Here is a 19,549-nt window from a genome sequence, read left to right on the forward strand (position 1 = left end):
GCAAAGGCTGGCCTCACTTCACAATAGTCAACAATGGAGGTAACTGAGCCAGTCCAGGGAGAATCAACTTGCACAGCAGAGGCAGGAATCTATTCACAGCTCAAACACATCTCACCTGACTGTGCCTCCAAGCACATTTGTGTGGGGTAACCAGCCTCGGCCTGAGCTGCGCTGGGAATGAATCAACAGCACAGCAGTTGAGAAAGGATAAATTGATCGCAACGAGTGTCGTGTGAGGTTTAGAAACACAGAAGATTTCCTCTTCACAAAACAGGGTTTAACTGGCTTTTCGGACATGTCTCTATGATAGCATTCCAAATTCCCCCTCACTCCTACCTTAGATTTGTTTTTGGCAAAGAAAATTATTAATTCATTTAAAGCTTTACTTTAAACCCCCCCTACCCCCTACCCCGCCCCCAGCCCTCGCCCCCACCCCCTGATGATTTCAAAACGAAGAAATATCTGGCAGGGAGGTTTTATTATATTTTTAAAAAGATTTAAAATTGTGTGTGGATGTGTGCATCTGTGCGTGAACATGTCTGTGTACAGATATGGGTTTGTGGGTGGAAGTGCCTATGAAGGTCCGAGGAGAACATCAGACGCCCCTGAAGATGGAGTCGAAGGCAGCTGTGAGCCTCTTCACATGGATACTTGAACTGGACTTGAGTTCTCCATAAGAGCTGAAATGTCTCCAGCTACCTTGCACAGAGGTTCCAATTGTAGCCTAGACCCTCCCCCCCTAAAAAAGACTTATTTTATATATGTGAATAACATTGTCTCTTCAGACACACCAGAAGAGGGCATCAGATCTCATTACAGATGGTTGTGAGCCACCATGTGGTTGGGGAATTGAACTCAGGACCTCTGGAAGAAGAGTCAGTGCTCTTAATCACTGAGCCATCTCTCCAGCCCAAGCATTCCCTTATTATAGTTCTTTATTTCAAAGTAACTTGGATGTCCAGCACTGGAAACTGCTCTTGCAATTTCTATAACTCAAGAACTCTAAAGTAATTCTGTAACTCAACAAAGCAGCAATTCCTGCTTCATCTCAGAATGTCAGGTATTCGGAATACATGCCAACAAGCCCTGACCAAAGGAGGGTGTTCACATGTGAGTTATGATGACAGGGTCAGTTTTGTGTTTTGGAGCAGGGGGATGAATCCTTAGCCATTCACATGCTAAGGATGCACTCTGTCACCGGCTGTATCAGATCTGAGTTACATAGAACAACAGTGGAAACCTGAAGTGGTGGCTCACATATGTAATCCTAGTATTTGGGAAGCCAGGGCAGGTGGATTGACACAAGCCAGTCTGAGCTACAAAGTGAGTCCGAGGCTAGCCTGGGATACAGGGTAAGTCAAAACACACACACACACACACACACACACACACACACACACACACACATTCACACATACACACACATTCACACACACACACACACACACACACACACACACACACACACACACACAGATGAAGTGCTACCCATTTCTCTGTCTAACAATGGAAGACTGGAGATGAACTATTTTTACCTATGACTGGTTTTTCCAGAGAAGGAGGAGGAGGAGCCATCAACTTGTGGTTTTTGGAGATGTGTTAAGCCTAGGCATTCCAGAGCATCCTCTGAGGCTGTTGAGAGATTCCAAAGAAGTGTGGGTTGGGAGGAAATATTAAATACAAGGAGATTAATTTCCTAGGGAAGACCTGGCTGGGAAACAGAGTGAAGCAAGTTCAAGTTCAGACAGATCCACAGAGCGGGAGGGACCGGGTACTCGTGGGCAGTCTGTCTCAGGTGCCACCTCCCAGAGAGCTTGCATTTGAGGGATAAGATGTCCACAACCTTCTCTAAGAAAACCTGTGAACGTCACACAGCTCCAAAGTGAAAATTAAATGCTGACTATGGATGGAGGTGCGTGCCATAGGGAACCAGGGCCCGGAGAAATGCTGGAGAGGCACCAATATATCTGGCTATGGGAATCCAGGTTTATCCATGGGAATGTATTCCAAGACCTCCCAGCAGATGCTTGCTTAAGGGATGGCACCTACTCTGTATATTGTTCTCCTTTCTATATTCATTTTCAGCTGTTCACTTTGGTTCCTCATTGGCACATCTGAATTGTCATTAATTCTGCCCTGGCATTTCACTACTATAATTTAGGAAAACTGGGGTTATCTGAACGCAATCAATTGCTTAGCACGACAGTTGTCCTACTAACCAAGTCAGCAAAGTGACTAGCATGTGGGCAGTAGAGACAGCCTGGTGACCCTGGGCATCCTGGGTAAAGCAGAGTGAGATAACCCAGGGGTATCCTTGTGCTACTAAGGATGGCACCCAATTTAAAATTATGAATTACTTCCAAAACCTTCAATTTCCTATCTTCAGAACGAGCGGCCTTGGGTAATGGAGCACAGTAAGCAAGACTGAGTGAAACACAGAGTAAGACTTAGTTACTATTATTCCTGTGAACAATGAACTGCCTGTCATCCTTGACCCAGAGACCTCATTTCTTTGCCATCGTTCTCGAGACTCCAGCAGGCTAAGCAGTGTCCCACCAGTAGGACAAGATGACAGCTCTTCACTTACAGCAGAACTTACACAGAATAGCTGGCTTGTAATTGGTTCTGTTCCTTAACACCAGGCTTATAAAAGCTGCTCAACATTTTATGGGCACCTAAATGTAAATCAATGTGCATCTGAAGTTGATCTAATATGCAGTGTCCGCAGCATCCTGGTTAAATCCTGGGTGTCAGCCTTCAGGACAGCGGAGGCATTTGTGCCTCTCAGCATTAAGTATAGACGCGTTCTTTTTGCTTCAACCTGATCTCGCATAACGCCTCCGAGATGTTATAACATCTTTTCTGTACTGAAGCAGATGCTGTGCTCTTTCAGTTCCCTTCTAAGATCTTCTGGGAATAAGGGGACTTATTCCAATACTGCAGAGAGATGACCAGAGGGGAGCAGCAAGGTCCAGGGGCTGATGGGAAAATCATCTGGATTTCCACACAAGGTCATCTCAGAAGCTCACATCTCAGAGTAATAGGGTTGACTTCACAGCCTCTCCAGCAAATACTAATACTAAGATGCCTTCTCCATTTGTGATGCCAGTTAACTTCTCAACAGGGAAACGGAAGCCGGGCCCTTTCCAGTACATTCCATGAGCTCCAGTGGAGACCGCTTTCCTCAAAGCGTTCACACAGTCTGCAGTTCTGAGAGGCTGTGCCCTGGGCCGATTCCTAGGCTTTCCACATAGGCTGCCCCTGATCTTCCCTTGCAAGAGGCTGCTATCGATGCTCCAGAATGAACGTTTAAGAGATCACATTCAATTCATCTTCTCAAATCCACCACCGCCTAAAAAAGAATGTGAGGACAGAATCCCATACTCTCCTTGCCACATCTCCCAAGTTCTTCCTGTAGTCAAAGCTGCTGGAATCTCCTTTCTCCTTTGCTTTCCCCAAACCAGCCACAGCTGGCAGATCACAACCAGCAGGCGACCTCCCAAGTCCACAGGATGTTCCTCTCCCTTCCACAGAGGTAACTGAGGGAAGAAGATAGGACCCCCGTGAGCCCGTGTCTCAGGGGGGCAGACAAGGCTTCTCACACACTAATTCAGACATTGACGAAATGTCTACACCCTCGGGTTCCCCGACTTTCAAGTGGATCCAGACCCATCTTGAAACAATTTCTCTAGCTCGCCGCCATCCTTCCAGGGTCGGTTCCATGGGTTTGGCCTGAGTCTGCTCTCACCTTGTGCCAAGCCTGGTTTCACTTATGTCAAAAGAGTTTCCTTCAAAGTTGTGGGTTCCTTTTCAAAATTGCTTTCACTGTTTTGAAGTCAGAAAAGATCCCAAAAGAAACAGCAAAGCAACTCTCCCCATGTACAGGTCCTGGCTGACGTCCTGCCCAGTCCAATCCCTTCTGTACATATCGAAGCTTCCTTTTCCCCCTTTTCCCTGCCTCTGGAAGGCACGGCCAGGCTCACGGGTCCCATGATCTACCAAGGCCCATGCAGACTGACTGCTAGCTTGTGATGCCCCTCTCCAGCAAAGGGCGCTATTAGGAAGCTGGAGGAAATGCTGGACCCTCCCCCTGTGAGCCGTCCATCTTTGTGATCTGTTCGGATTCTTGCTGGTTTGGTGGCCTTTGGTTACAAGAAAACCAAGTCAACAGAACTCTAGCCTAGAAAACCAGACAAAGCACGTCTTCTGACAGATGTGGGGAGGACGGTGGTAAATTCTTGGCATCCGCTGAGTAACTGTCACTGTGTTCTGATAGTGTGTGTGTTCTTGGCAGCCTCTGGTTCAGAGTTTTGTTCAGATATTATAAATGTCTTTGCATGTTCCCTCTTTATCGGGATTTTAAAAGTAAGGGCATGTGAAGCAGTTAAAAAAAAAGCTTTCAATTTTAGGATGAGCGGGTACCAATGTTAAAGACCCACATTTTGCTTTTAACAGTGTTTACATTAGAAGTGCTCTACACCAGTGAGTTTTACCATAGAAACCGGTGACAGGGACCAATACTAATTAACATCAAACAGCAGGCCTTGTAAGTCTACGAACACAGAACCTCAGATCAATCCAAAACAACCTAGGCAGATAAAACCCATGACTCACTTTTCCAACGTGACAATGCCAAAGCTTGTAAGATTAGCATGGCCATTGAGTTGGCCAAGGTGGAGCCAGGATTCAAATCCATCTTATTCCAAACAAACCCTGAAATTTTGGGATTCATGGCAAAGCCCTGTCTTGAGATGTTGCTTGCTAGACCAGGTTTGGAACCAGAAAAAGGGCTGCCAACTTTTAACAGCCAAAAGAGGCCTCTTGGCATCACCAGGAATTCTATGTCAGTTGGTAAGTAAACACCCCAACTATGTCTCACACCCACAAACAAGGGCTGTAGGGGAAGCAAGGGGCATTTTCAGGCAGGCCCACTTGGCACAGAGGAGGTAAACTGGTTTCTTAGGGTGTGGGGGGAAGTGGCTAAGCTTCTCCACTTCATCTCTGAGGAATGAGCTTGCATGAGTCCCCCAATAATGCTGGAAAATGGAGACAATATTTGTTCAATCTTCTTAAAACCAAAGCACTAATAAGGAGCCATTCTGGCCAGCAGAGACAGATCAAAATGGCGGATTCGGGACATATTTGCAATGCTAGCCTCTCTCAGGGGTACCTTATCCTCAGTAATTCTCTCTCCAAATCTCAGCCCTACTCAAGATGGAGACCTCACTGTCTAATGAGAGAGGGCTCTTTCTGATAAGTGGGCATGATCTGCCTGCAGCTGCCAACCTTCACCGCATGGCCACCACTCTTGCGGGTTCACATGGAAGATAGATAGCATGCTGTCTCATAAGCTAGGCCAAGGAGGGACAAGCAAATTCCTGGGCTAGGTGACTGCCAGAACCACACCATGCAGAGCTCCTTCAGGTAGGGACTTGCTGATGACCAGTGTGACTAAACGCATGACCTCTGGTGGTAAACTTCTCAGGTCAACCTTCTTAAAACCAAAGCACCAGGAGCCATTCTGGCCAGCAGAGGTGGATCAAACTGGCCAAGTACTCTTCTGGGGTACTTTCTGGCCAATGATGGGTAAAGAAGAACACGAGTCTTATTAGACCCGACTCCCCTGTCATCCCCTGACCCACGCCATCCCTGTCGCCAGAGCTCCTCCCTGGGCTGGAAGACCTCAGGTTTGGTCAGGTGAACTGGCTCCCCCTCCTTCATCTGCTCTGTGTCTTTCCTTCCAGCCTTTGCTGCCACGCACAGTTCAACATTCTTCTGTAACTCAGCCTCTGCTTCCTGGAGAACCTGGCTAGCGAGGACAATACACTCAAGAGTCACAGGGAAGCCCCTCCCCCTCCCCACCCCCCAAAGCACGGGGTGGGAAATAACAGCAGAAAAACACTCAGGGGATCTGAGCATACAAGAAGCCAGTAGGACAGCTTTTAAAGAAGTATAACGAGTCTATCCTTAACCCAGAGGCTATTGGCAATGGATGGCTTCTGTGAGAGGGAGCATCACTCATCTTTGGAGGGTGAATCTTGGTGGGCTGCCCATGCCCCATACTCAGGCACTTACCGGCAGCTTGAACTGGACTCAGTGGGCTATTCTTTTTTAATTATTTTAATTTAATGTGCATTGGTGTTTTGCCTTCATGTATGTCTGTGTGAGGGCATCAGATCTTGGAGTTACAGGCAGTTGTAAGCTGCCATTTGAGTGCTGGAAGTTGAGCCCACATCCTCTAGGAAGAACAGCCACTGCTCTCAACTGTTGAGCCATCTCTCCAGCCCTCAGCAGGTTATTCTTTTAAAACTTATTTATTTTATGTTTATGGATGTTTTGCTTGTACGTATATCTGCACTATGTGTGTACCTGGTACCCATGTAGGCTAAAAGAGGGGTTTGGATCCCCTGGAATTGAAGATACAGATGGTTGTGAGCCACTATATGGGTGGTGGGCATTGAACCCAGGTCCTCCGGTGGAGCAGCTAACCCTCCTAACTACTGGGTGAGGAGGAGTCAGTGGGAGTCAGGGTAGATGAGATTAAGGTATATTGTACACATATACGACATTTTCAAAGAATAATAAAGTTTGAAAAAGCAGGGGGAAAAAGAAACCCTAAAAATAAAACTTGCTTATTATCTAACAAAATTAGCATATATGTGTGTTGAGTTCCACTGTGACATTTCCATATATACATGCATTATTGTCTTTGACTGTACTCACCCTCCCAACTACCCTATCTTACACACCTGCCCCCAGATGTCCCCCTTATCCTGTTTGCAGCCTGACTACCACTTTCTGGTTTATTTAAAAATCCAAAAGAACAGATCCTATGCTTGTGTTAAAACAAACAATACTTGTGTCTGGCTTACTTTGCTTACTACGGCAACCTCCAGTTCCATTCATTTTCCTGAAAATGTCATGATTCGCTCTTCCTCAGGGCTGGCATCCCGTGGTGAATATGCACCGTGCTTTCTGTGCACAGGCTGACCCCACAGCTTGCCTACTGTGAATGGTGAGGCCAAGAACATGTGTAGAGTTACCGCCCATGGGTAGGTACCCAGGAACAGGGTAGCTGGGGGCATACAGAGAACCCTCCGTACCAATTTCCACAGTAGCTGGATTGAGTGACATTCCCCAACACTGTATAAAGGATCTTTTACCCCTTGAAACCTCAGCAACAGTAGAGGCATGTTTGAGAAGTTGGATGAATGCCATTCACAAAAATTTCCTTCACTGGCCAGAAACACCAAGAGCAAAGGGCTGACTTAGCCTGGGACTATACTTTACTCCTAAAGAGTTTGAAAAGCTGAGGCTTTAGCCCCATGGTAGACAGCTTACCCAGCAGATAAGAGGGCCCAGATTTCATCTCCGGAATCACACACAAAGCGTCAGCTTTATGAAAATTCATCAGAACAGGCACATCTGGAGCAAGGTGGCCCTTGGCTTGGGTCTCAGCAATGTCACTTGGATCTTGAGCAAGACCTTAACCCCAGCGACCAGTGTTTGGCAATGGAATACTAGCCTGGATGATGAACAAGATGGTTGTCTCCTTACGTAGCACATTAGAGGCTAATAAATATCAACCCTTCCACTCAGAAATGTGGCAGATAATTACAGGTCAACAAGTTGAGTTACCTGATATTTCTGTCCAGGTTGGAACCTCCCAGAAGATGAATTGACAAAAGGGAGCAGTCAGACTGAAACTATCACAAGAATTGGGCCAAGGGAAATAAGTCTCAGGAAAAGGAAAAAAAAAAAAATCAAATTCACCTGGGCAGACAGATGGTCAGAAAGAGGTTTCAAAACTGGAGCCTTAAAAAGGAATGCACCCTAGGAGAGAGACCGTGACAATGCACTTGAAGCCCAGAAGGACAGTACTGACAGCTGCCTGAACCCCATTGTGCTCAGAATGCTGGGGTTGTGTGTGCACACCTGGGGTAGATGGTGAGTATAGGTAACAACAGAGTACAGCTAGGTGCAGGCCTTGCTCTTTGCCAGTGAGAGCTGAGACTAATGGCGCTCTTTGCTTTTGCTCCCATGTCCATTTAGCCAGAGGTTGGGTCCCTCACTCTCAGAGTCACTGTGAGCTTTCTGGCCTCACTTGAACTCTCAAGCTGGCCCTAGACATACTAGAATTGGCCCAGAACTCAAGGGGGAGTCTGGGAGGTTGGCCATCCTGAGCAGGACACTAGATCAGCTGGCCCCTTTGTATTTTGTAACATATGCCCACAGCTCACAGTGACAGAGGGGATGGCCACAAACCAGTCAGGTGAGTGCCTGTGCGGAATGTTGTGTGTGTGTGTGTGTGTGTGTGTTTGTGTGTGTGTAGGAGTGTGAAGTGACTGCCTCTGCTGGTATCTGCTCACCTCTGACCTAAAGTCAGAACTACTGCTTCCAGATCTTGTTACAGACTTATTACAAACTCTTGGATGATAGCGTCTTGCCTCCAGTGACTCAACCACCTTTCATAAGGGCCTTTCCCAAACTTTTCTGAGCAAGGACTCCCTAAAACTCAGTTGTTTTCACATTAAATGCTTCAGTATACTACAATAGATAGACTGCACAATGTGTTCAGAGAAGGTTGCTGCAGACATGTGATCCTTCAAACCATGCTGGTATGGATAGCGAATGCCTCTGCTTTCAGATGGCCTGGTTTTACAGGCACGAGCAGGTGAGGGCTTGTGAGCCACCACAGCACAACTCAATAGAGCCAACTTACAGAACCCGCCCCAGGTGCCTGTCAGTAGTGGAACAGGTAAACAAAAGTGTGGTAGAGTCTACAATGCAACATTATTTGAGCCATACAGAAGGATGAAATTAATACTTTGCAGAAAAACGGATGGGACTGGAGATCATCATATTAAGCAAACTAAGCCAGACCCCAGAGATAAGAATATTTCCTATGTTCCGAAAAAGAGAACGAGGCAATTATTAGGAGGCAGGGTGGGGCCAGCAGGAGTGGGGGTGAGGTCAAGAGACTATGGAAGGGTAAATATGACCGAAGTGTATACCTGGTATGCAAGTATGAAAATGTCACAACAAAAAACATTTTAATTATTTTTAATAAATAGCACTTGCAAAATGAATATGAGTTGGAAGCTGAGGCCCTACAGTTGCAATTATGGATTAATTATTGTAATTGTATCAATTATTACATAATCATATTAAGACATGCAATACTGGATTCGGATGGACTCTTAATGCAAAGGGTGTCCTGAGGGGAGACACAAAGAGGAAAAGGAGGAGTTTGGGATGTCTGCCTATCACCCAAGCATAAAAGACTGCCTCCAACTCCAGGCACTGGGGCAGGAGGAGGTCCCTCCCTCAGAACTGCTAGAAGAGCCCAGTCCTGTGCTCAGAGAGAAGCTCTTTGTCTATACCACCCAGGGCGTGAGGCCCCTGTGGACCCTAACGATGTCTCCCTGGCTAGTTTCTCAGACGTTGTGACCTAGAGCTTACATAGCAAGATGCCCAATTTCTAAGACCCACTTAAGATGACTCTGTCATGTTTTATGTGGAGATAAAACCATTTTATTTGTATTACTCTGAGAATATGGTTTAAACTCGGCGTTAACACTTTTTAAACATCAGAAGAATTCCCCCCTTTCATGAATGGCATACCCCGCTTTAGTTCGCTGAGACTGTTGCATACAGGCAGGAATGATGTATGGGCTGGGATTTAAATACATAGCATTTGAGCTCATTAGAAGTAAGGATTTTATAATGGAAAAAAAAATTACTTAGCAATTATAATATGAGCAGCAGAAAACCCAACCAACCCCTCTGTCCTAAATCTTCCATGTTAGGAATTTTTGAACTTTAATTATGTAAGATTTCCTGGTGTGTTTTAAAATGGCCATGTTTAATGTCTGTAGGACAGGATGTGAGCGAAGGTTCCCAGCTGTGACGTGGAATCACTTCTCAAAGCACACAGTGGTTCCCCTGTAGCTGGGATCTCTCTCTGCGCTCCAACTCCTTACACTCAACTAAGGTCCGAAGATGTTAAATGAAAAACTCTAGAAATGAACAGCTTGTTCTAGCAGTTCACTGTCCCGAGTAACACAGTCTCTATCCGCCCTGCTCTGCTTGGCTCGGGATGCAGATCTCCTCTCTGTCTGGTGTATCCCTGCTGTATACACTACCGCCCCGTGATTGCTTGCTTAGCCACCTCCGTTTATTAGATGCACCATTCCAGTGCTGCATTTGAATAGCACTTACTTTAATTAACAGCGTCGCCAAAGTGTTCAGGGAATGTCTGGAGATCCAGTAATCCCAAAGAAAAGCTGTGGCATGCATTCTTAGCTTTAAAATGTGAATATTCTCACTTTAAGAAATGGGAAAAAACAACTTAGGATCCTAATGTGCTTAGTTAGGATCCTAATGAAGAGGGAATCTTTTGTCTCTGAGACTGAGAAGAATGAACAAGACAGGAAGATGGTCGGGTTAGGAGGCCCCTTTACCGGCTAAGCCATCCCACTAGCCTCAGGGTAAGACTTGAATTAGATGAGTCTAACTTAATTAAACGTTTAGAGGTACTGTTTGTTTGAGGCAGGGTTTCATGTAGCCGAGGCTGCTCTCCAACTCACCATCTAGCTAGCCAAGGCTACCCTTAAGCTTCTGATTCTATTGCCTCCACCTCCTAAGTCACAGGATGATGTACGTGCACTGTGTGTGTGGCTGGGGTGGGATGGGGTGGGGACTCTTGAGAGAGACAGAGAGACCATCACTGCTATGCTCTTCAACAACTTCAATCATGAGCATTTCTTTTGCTTCCGGTCTAACCACTGATCCCCCACGTGCTCATGAAGTGAAATCTAGGTGGATGGGGTTAAGATCCCGGAATGAGGGAAACTCCCCCATCCCCCCTAGAGGACAGAGCTGATCATCTGATGGAACCTACATGTCCAACTCACAAGCCCATGTACCTGTCCTCTCATGCATTCAGTCTGTGCTCCCAAACCGTTCTCTTTCAGAAGAACATCTTTAAGCCACACTATCACTTGCTAGTTTTCATTCACACATTGAAGGTGTGACCCATTATTATCCTTTACAATGTCACAACCCTCTGGAAGGTCTTGGTCAACTGCTGGCTACTTTCCAGCACTGCTTGCCCACTGAGGCGAGGGTGGGAGCCTGAGGTGGTGTCAGAGTCAGGGCTCCTGAGTGATTGGTGACGGCTTCTGTGTCAGGAGTCAGGAGGTATCAAGGGTGCTGTTATCTTACCCCATCTCCTCACCCAGCACACGGAACAGATTGCTAAAGAGCAATGAAGATGAGAAGAAAGTCTATTGCTTGCCTTTACAGACTACTGAGGGAGCTAACCTGTGCTACGACTGTTCCTTCTTTACAGACTACTGAGGGAGCTAACCTGTGCTACGACTGTTCTTTCTTTACAGACTACTGGGGGAGCTAACCTGTGCTACAACTGTTCTTTCTTTACAGACTACTGAGGGAGCTAACCTGTGCTACTACTATTCTTTCTTTACAAACTACTGAGGGAGATAACCTGTGCTACAACTGTTCTTTCTTTACAGACTACTGAGGGAGCTAACCTGTGCTACAACTGTTCTTTCTTTACAGACTACTGGGGGAGCTAACCTGTGCTATGACTGTTCTTTCTTTGCCCATTGTCTTACTGTATTTGACAAGTTATCAGAGCATCTGTTGATGTGATAACAACTCCCTCATTTCTCATAGCATTCAGAATGCTAATCTTGTTAGTTAGGTATGACAGACATGTCAAGAACATGACTGGAGACTCTGGCATTTGCCCTGCCCAGACCTCACCTTTCAGGCCTTATGAGTGTCACTATTAGCAGCATCATTATCTGACCACCAACATCTGTAAGATAGACCAGGAAGCTGCTACTCTATACCTAGTCTGTCAGTGGAACAGTGAGAGAGGAGGTGTCTCTTCAGAGAGCCTTTTGTGCCATCTGTGCCAGTTCCAGAAAGGTGTCCTTGGAGGGAGTGGGGGTGTTCAAGGGGAGGAAAGCTGCAATTTTAGGAACTTGCTGAACCCTTGACTGAAAGAGATTCGAGAACTGTTTTTGTAGGATGGGAAGTGTGTGTGGTTTTCCCCGGGGAATGGGCGGGTGAGATTCCCGCCAGCCAGGACAGAAGGCAGTCAGTGGAACTGGCAGATCGGTCCGCTCATTTACTAAGTGAGTGATGGGAAAGTCAGTTACTTTTGCCCTCCCTTTATTTGTGATTTCATCTTTGTTATTTTTCCAACTTTATTGAGACACGATAAATAAAAATGGTGTTTACATGTAAACAACGTGATGCACATGCATTTGCTCTGTGAAATGAGAAGTGAAGCCCTCTGGTGCATCACACGCTTTCCTTGGTAGCAGAAGACATTTAAGATCTATTATCTGTGCAGTTTCCATCTATAAAACACACCAGTAAGACTCACGGTATAAAACAGATCTCCAGAATTTATTATTTCTGTCCCACAGAAATTTTGTACTTTTCTATTAATGTCGCCTTGACTTTTCTTCCACCAGTCCTTGGCAACTACATTATATTCTCTGCAGCTCTGAGTTAAAAAAAAAAAAAAGTGCACTTTTGTGTGTTTTGTCTGCATGTATGTCTGTGTGAGGGTATTGGAGCCTGAAGTTACAGACTGTTGTGAGCTGCCATGTGGGTGCTAGGAATTGAACTTGGGTCCTCTGGAAGTGCAGTCAGCACTCTTTACCACTGAGCCATTTCTCCAGCCCAACTTTTTAAGTGAGAACATGAGCTACTTGTGTTTCTGTACCTGGCTTATTAGTTCATTTATAATAGCATCCATCCATGTCATAAATGACATTCACTTTCTTTTGAAGGATGAGTACTAGCCCACTGTGTACAAATGTAGCACCTTGCCTTTACCCACGAAGAGACACCCGGCTGAGAGTCTTTATGTTGTAATGATTTAACTTTCAATTTATGAGAATTGTCCAATGGCTCTTAAAAACGGATTTATTTATTTTTATTTGTTTGAGTGCTCAGCTTGCATGCATGTATGTTTATATGTATGCATGCATGCTTATGTGCCTAGTAACAACGGAGGCCAAAAGGAGGCACTTGAAGTGCATTTTCCCCTGGAAGTGCAGTTTAGGATGGCTGTAAGCCAGCACACAAGTGCTGGGAACTGACCTCCTAATATCTGGGAAAACAGTCAAGTCCTCTTAACCACTGAGCCATCTCTTCAGCCTGCCCCCGTTCGCAGACTCTTGGTAGTTTATTTTTGTAGTATCAGTGATGACTTCTCTTTTATTTATATTCTTATTTATTGGAATCCTCTACCTTTTTGTTGTTGTTGTTACATCTCCCTCTCTTCCTCCCCCTCCCTGAGTCAAGGCTTCACTATGTAGTCCTGGCTGACCTGGAACTTGATATGCAAACCAGGCTGGCCTTGAACTCACATGAGCTCCAACTGTCTCTGTCTCCCTAGTGCTAGGGCATGAACCACACCTGGCTTTATTTTCTGTCTTTTTTTCTAGTCTCTCCAAATGTTCATCCTTTAAGAAAATCAACACCTGCTCTTTTCTACTGTCATTTGACCCAACACTGGAGCACCTGCTATATAAAGTACCTTAGCAGCTCTGAAGGGAGAAACGAACTGTTTTACAGCAGAGAACTGCCAGGTGCCATTTCCAACCAGAGACAAGTCTTTCAGAGGAAATCAGAAAATAGCAGATCTGAACACAACTACGAGCCAAGCAAATCAAACCAATTATACAACATACTCTCTTCAACAGCATGCATATGCTCAAAGAACATGGGGACCATTCTCCAGAAACAAATGGCAGACCACTAAACAAATCTTTTGTTTGTTTGTTTTTGTTTTTTTTTCGAGACAGGGTTTCTCTGTGTAGCTCTGGCTATCCTGGAACTCACTTTGTAGACCAAGCTGGCTTCGAACTCAGAAATCCGCCTGCCTCTGCCTCCCAAGTGCTGGGATTAAAGGCGTGGGCCACCACACCTGGCACTACTAAACAAATCTTAACATACTTGGGAAGACTAAATTCATATCAAGTATCTTTTCCAACCACGTCGGGATGAGTCCAGATGTTGACAGAAAAAATTCACAAATTCATGGACAGAGAGAGAGAGAGAGAGAGAGAGAGAGAGATAGATATCAAAAGGTTAATCAGAAACTATCTTAAGAGAGATTGAAGTGTGAATCTCAACCCATCCAAATTCCTAGAAGTAGCAGGACAGTACTGGGGGTGGGGGGTGGGGGGTGGGGAGATGTTTCCAGAAATACTGCCAATCCAGAAAAAGAAGTTCTCAACCTAAGTTCCTTAAGGAACTATGAGAAGAATAAGCTATTCAGCATCAGAGGCAGGAAGGAAATAACAACCACCAAGCAGAAACACCGATTAGGAAGACATCAGAAGGGCTGCAGAGATGGCTCAGCGGTTAAGAGCACTGACTGCTCTTCCAGAGGTCCTGAGTTCAATTCCCAGCAACCACATGGTGGCTCACAACCATCTGTAATGGAATCCGATGCCCTCTTCTGGTGTGTCTGAAGACAGCTACAGTATACTCATATAAATAAAAATAAATAAATCTTAGGGGAGAAAAAGGAAGACAACATAAACAAATACAGACAAATTTTGTTTCTCTCCTGCCTTAGTTTCTTTATCTGAACGGGGCAACCATGACAATGAGGTATTAGTTAGACATAAAGAGTGAGATACAGTGTTGCAATGACTTCATCCCGGCCTACTGTTGCACATATGGAGATGAGGCAAATACTAAAAATAATAAAAATCCTTACCCGGGAAAGAAAGGATTGAGAGTTCATATGGAGTGTATGGGATGCTGGCCAGCTGGGGACCAGCCGCAGGGCCATGGACCACATGGTGGAGAGCGGCAACTCCGTGGTAGTGCCCAGAAGATCCAGGTACCCACCAAGCAAGTCGTCCCTGTGAGGTGGCATCCTGTAGGACTCTCTGTGAACCCATCCCATGCAGGAGTGCTAGCTCAGCAAGAGTCTCCACACGGGTCAGTACAGCACTGTTGGACTCCTGTGTCTACCTCCCCATGATTCCTGTGGAGAAGGTACCTCTCTGGCATACCTGGTGCCTGGCCCTGTTGCTGGATCCTCCCCAGATAGCTGCAAGCAGGTTTTACTCATGCTAATTCAGGTAGAGGATTCCCTCAAGGAGGGTTCTTGGTCTTCTGGCAGCCTCGAGTCTGTGTTGTGTGCCCATTCTCCCCGGAATATAGTGTGCTTCTGAGACATTCTGCAAGTTAATGGTCACTTGTCATCTCAAACCAGAACTGACTCCTTTGCCTTCTGCACTGGGCAGTGATCAGAAACGACGGGAAAACAAACTCAAGAGCATCCGCAATAATAAAGAGGCAGCGCTTTTCGAAACATCAAGAGAATCTCACAAAAAGCATTTAGATATGGGGTCACAGTTTGGGTTTCCAAATGCAAATCACCGTGAGAAACAGGGTTTTAAAATAATTGTGACTGCCATAATTTATGTGTGTGTTTACCATAACATGGTGAGCACATTGGAAAAACCCCACAGCCTGGGAAACACTCTTATAAACACGTTCACATGCAGGGTAAGTGTACCGAGTCCCATCACCCCAAACCATCCCAGTCTGACGCGTTCACTGCTATGCCCTTACGGCCTACAGTGTCTGCCTTTCTCCTGCTTCCTGTACCTTGAGTCTTCCTTCAGACTGCCCAGCCCCAGAAAATAAAATACACGCCTATCTCTTACTACCACTTTTGCAGACTGCTTCAGTGTTCATCCCTTCTGGAGTCTCTCTCTCCGTAGGCTGTAAGATAGTATTGAACTTTATACTCCCGCCCCACAGAGTTTTACAGCTAATTATTTCAGTAACGCTTGCTCATTACCCCGTCATGGAGACCCGTTTCAAAACGTGAAATTTCCATATGTGAAACTTCTTGCTATACACAGGACTGTCTTGACTCGCTCCCCTGTTCCGGGTCTGTTGGTTGAGTCACGCACCACACTATCTTAATGACTACAGCTTTAAAGCACAACACGCAGACTGGTGAGAACGCACCCTGCCCGGCTTTTAGTTTGCAAAAAATTTCTGAGCTCTTCGCTCACTCTCCCCCACTTCCAGATGAATGTTAGCTCGAGCAAGTCCCCAAATGATTCTTTTCAGATGTTTTTTTGTTGTGAATTTAAAACCAATTAAAATATTTTGATGAGATGTCATTTATTTATGGGTAACAAAGTAATATAATACAATCTGGTATTCTTAAAAGAATTTTGAGCCAGTGGGATGGTTCAGCAGGGAAAAGCTATTCTGTGCAGAACTGACAGTGTGGTACTGGTCCCTGGGACCTCTAATGGTAAGAAAGAGCTAACTCCTGAAAGTTATCCTCTAACCCCCACACGCATGCTGTGGAACCTGGACACGTACCCACCCACCCACCCACCCACCCCACGGGCACAGAGGGAGTAAGAGAACTAGAATAATAAAGTTTAAAAAGATGCCTACAGAGTCCATGCACCAGCTGCAAGAACTATGGTGAGGAATGTATATCCCAAACGACTGTTCTTTAATGAAGGTTACAGTAAAGCAAGGCTTTCCACAGTGAAAAGCAGCAACCAATTTGCTTCACCAGCCCTGGTGATGATCACTGAGTGTTTAGAACGGATCTCCAGGCTCTGAGCAGCATCCCACAAGCCTGCAACTGACGTCGAGGAATCCGAGGTTTTCTGTAATCAAAGGGTCTGAATCCAGACATTTGCATCACATAATTATTCCTCATCACTCTCTTTCATGATACCCCTTCTCCACTCGAACCTGAATTTCCGAGTGCTGCACTCATGATACAATTAACCATGGGCATCGATGTCTCAAAATCATTACAATAGACTTTCAATGGGGCACATCCAACTTTACACTGAAGGCCATTTAAAGAGATGTTAGGTCCTGGCACCTCTGTAAGTATAATAATTACAACTTAGTAAAGGGGCATAATGTTAGAAAAATGGCTGATTTCCTTTAAAGATGCTGACTAGATTTTTCCTTCCAAAAAATACAACAAAAACCAAGGAGATGTAACTTGGTTCAAAATGTAGTCAGAAACAGAAATAAAACCTATATTCAAAATTGAAGCAATGGACATCTGTGGCACATATATACACAGAAATGCAATTCGGCAGTACAAAGGAACAGACTTTTGATACATAAAACTGTGCAGATGAATCCCAAATGCATTATTCTATCTGTACTAGTTAGTGTTAACAGTCATGACATCAAACATGGTCCTCGGCCACCAAATCTTCCTTGCTTTTTGCCCCATAAGCCAAGATCGTTACACTTCCATTGCCTTCTGTGGGCTTCCAAAATCCTGCCAATCTGTAATATTTAGCGTTAATTTCTGGCGAACTGCTTGATGCTTGCAACCTCAAAGCTGTTGTGCTCCGACCTGGTGTTTTACATTGTCCCTCTGTTACATATGAGGGGGAAACCGTCACTTGGTCACGTCTCCTGGACTGGCTCCTCTTAGTGTGCTTTAGTTGTTAATCTTTTCTAATTTTTAAAAATGTGTAAGTTAGGGAAATGGCTCAGTGTTTAACAAGCTTGTATGCGCACAAGAGCCTCAGTTTGGATATAGCAAGCCTGGGTGAGTCTCCCTCCCCCAGCGTCAGGCTTTGGAACGCTTGGTCCCTCACTGATACTGAGGTTTGTGGATGCTTAGGAGGTGTGGCCTTGTTGGAGGAAGTATGTCACTGGGGGCGGGCTTTAAGGTTTTCAAGCTTAAACTGTTCATTCCCAGCCTGCTTGGAGTTCAGCTTGCAAGCCACCAGCTTCCTGTTCCTGTTGCCGAACCTTGACTTCACCAGCATGAACTCTAACCCCCTGGGGCTGTTAGCCCAGATCTTTTGTAAATTGCCTCGGCAATGGTGTTTCATAACAGCAATAGAGAAATAACCAGTACACAGGGGGTTCCCCCAGAGCAAGCTGGCTGGTAGGACTAGCTGTATCAGTATGCTCTGAGTTTGATTGAGAGAGTCTGCCTCAATAAGATGGAAGAGCTACAGGGGATGATGGCTCCTGATATTAACCTTGGGGCTCAGCTGGGCAGTGGTGGCGAACACCTTTAATCCCAGCACTTGGGAGGCAGAGGCAGGGGGATTTCTGAGTTCGAGGCCAGCCTGGTCTACATAGTGAGTTTCAGGACAGTCAGGGCTACACAGAGAAACTCTATCTTGAAAAAGCAAAAACAAACAAACAAACAAACAAAAACCCTTGTGGCTCCATACACAAGCATGTGTCCCACACATATACATGCATGTACACACACACACACACGATAATAAAGAAGAAAGTAAGGTTATCTTTGAACTAACGAACAAAGCAGCTGGAACAAGCTCTTCTCCCTCATCAAGTCTCTAGGTAATTCTACCACAGGAGGTGTTACTGCAGCCCAGCAGGGGTAAACAGGCTTAAAGTCACTGGAAATGACTGAAACCACTGAGCACAAGGCTCCCGTGTTAATGTTTCAATAAAATCTTTTGTTCGGTTCTGCTAAAGCCTTTTCAGTCTCCTCCTTTCCCCCTTTAGGCCACCCCTGGCCAACCTGTGAGTGCTGGCATGTCAGGACCCACTCTTCTGGGGGAAGGAGGGCTTCTCAGAGCTGAGGCTCATAGAACTCACGAAGCCCCCTATTCCTGTGTCTCCACACTTTCACACTGCCCATATACACCTGCTTAGGAATCAAAGTCCAACTCAGAACAGCCCCCGCCTCACAAAATTTCCCCCCAGCCTACAGCCCTGCATAGCATCAGGTGACCTTGGCTATGAAAGCACATGCAACCATTATTGTTATCATTCTGTCCAAGCTCCTCCCCACAGTTACCTAGCAACAGCCAGGGAGGCCTGGCTATAAAAGGGGTTGCTTGCCCCCTCCTCCCTCTCTTGTTCTCCTGTCCCCTTGCCCTTCGCCCCCTCCCTTCCCCCTCTCTCCACATGCTCATGGCCAGTCTCTACTTCTCTCTCCTCTCTCTTCCCTCTCCCCTCCCCACTTTCTCTGCCTCTACTACTTTCTTAACTCCCCTCCCCGTGCCCTGAATAAATTCTATTCTATACTATACCATCGTGTGGCTGGTCCCTCAGGGGGAAGGGATGCCTCAGCATGGGCCCCGCTGAGACATCCTCTTCCCCCATACCTTACCACATCACCACAGAACATATCTCCTCTTTTTTTATCTTTTTATACAAACACATCAATTATCATATGGTAAATTCACATATTCTTCTAGTATGGATGAATTCTTTATATTTTATGTATATTGTCTCTTTGTGCCTTCTTCCCCTAAACTCGTGCAGCTCCGAGGAGACGTGTAGTGGCTGCCCAACACTGAGACTAATCAGCATGGACTACCCGAGTATCTCTTCCTGGCTGTGCAGAACCATTTCCTGGGAGGATGAATAAAGCTTTATTTTAGGGGGAATCTGCTTGTTGAACATCTGCAGCAGATTTTCACAGATATTAAAAGCTGTCTGGTTTCAAATCAGACTTGGAACACACAGTCCAAACCTCTGT

General features: G+C 45.7%; 1 protein-coding gene across 17 annotated transcripts in view; it reads right to left on the minus strand.

Annotated features, from left to right (window-relative positions):
- The window catches only part of Pdzd2 (PDZ domain containing 2), a 380,258-nt gene that overhangs the window by 102,010 nt on the left and 258,699 nt on the right, over window positions 1-19,549 (minus strand). Inside the window, exon 1 of one of the 17 annotated variants that reach the window (XM_017316734.2) lies at window positions 1,536-5,724. The exons of the other annotated variants lie outside the window; for them this stretch is intronic. The gene's annotated coding sequence lies outside the window, so the exon portion shown is untranslated. Of the gene's footprint in view, window positions 1-1,535; window positions 5,725-19,549 lie in introns of those variants that run through there. 17 annotated transcript variants of the gene reach the window in all.

This window comes from Mus musculus, chromosome 15 (genome assembly GCF_000001635.26).
Source record: "Mus musculus strain C57BL/6J chromosome 15, GRCm38.p6 C57BL/6J".
Taxonomy (NCBI): Eukaryota; Metazoa; Chordata; class Mammalia; order Rodentia; family Muridae; genus Mus; species Mus musculus.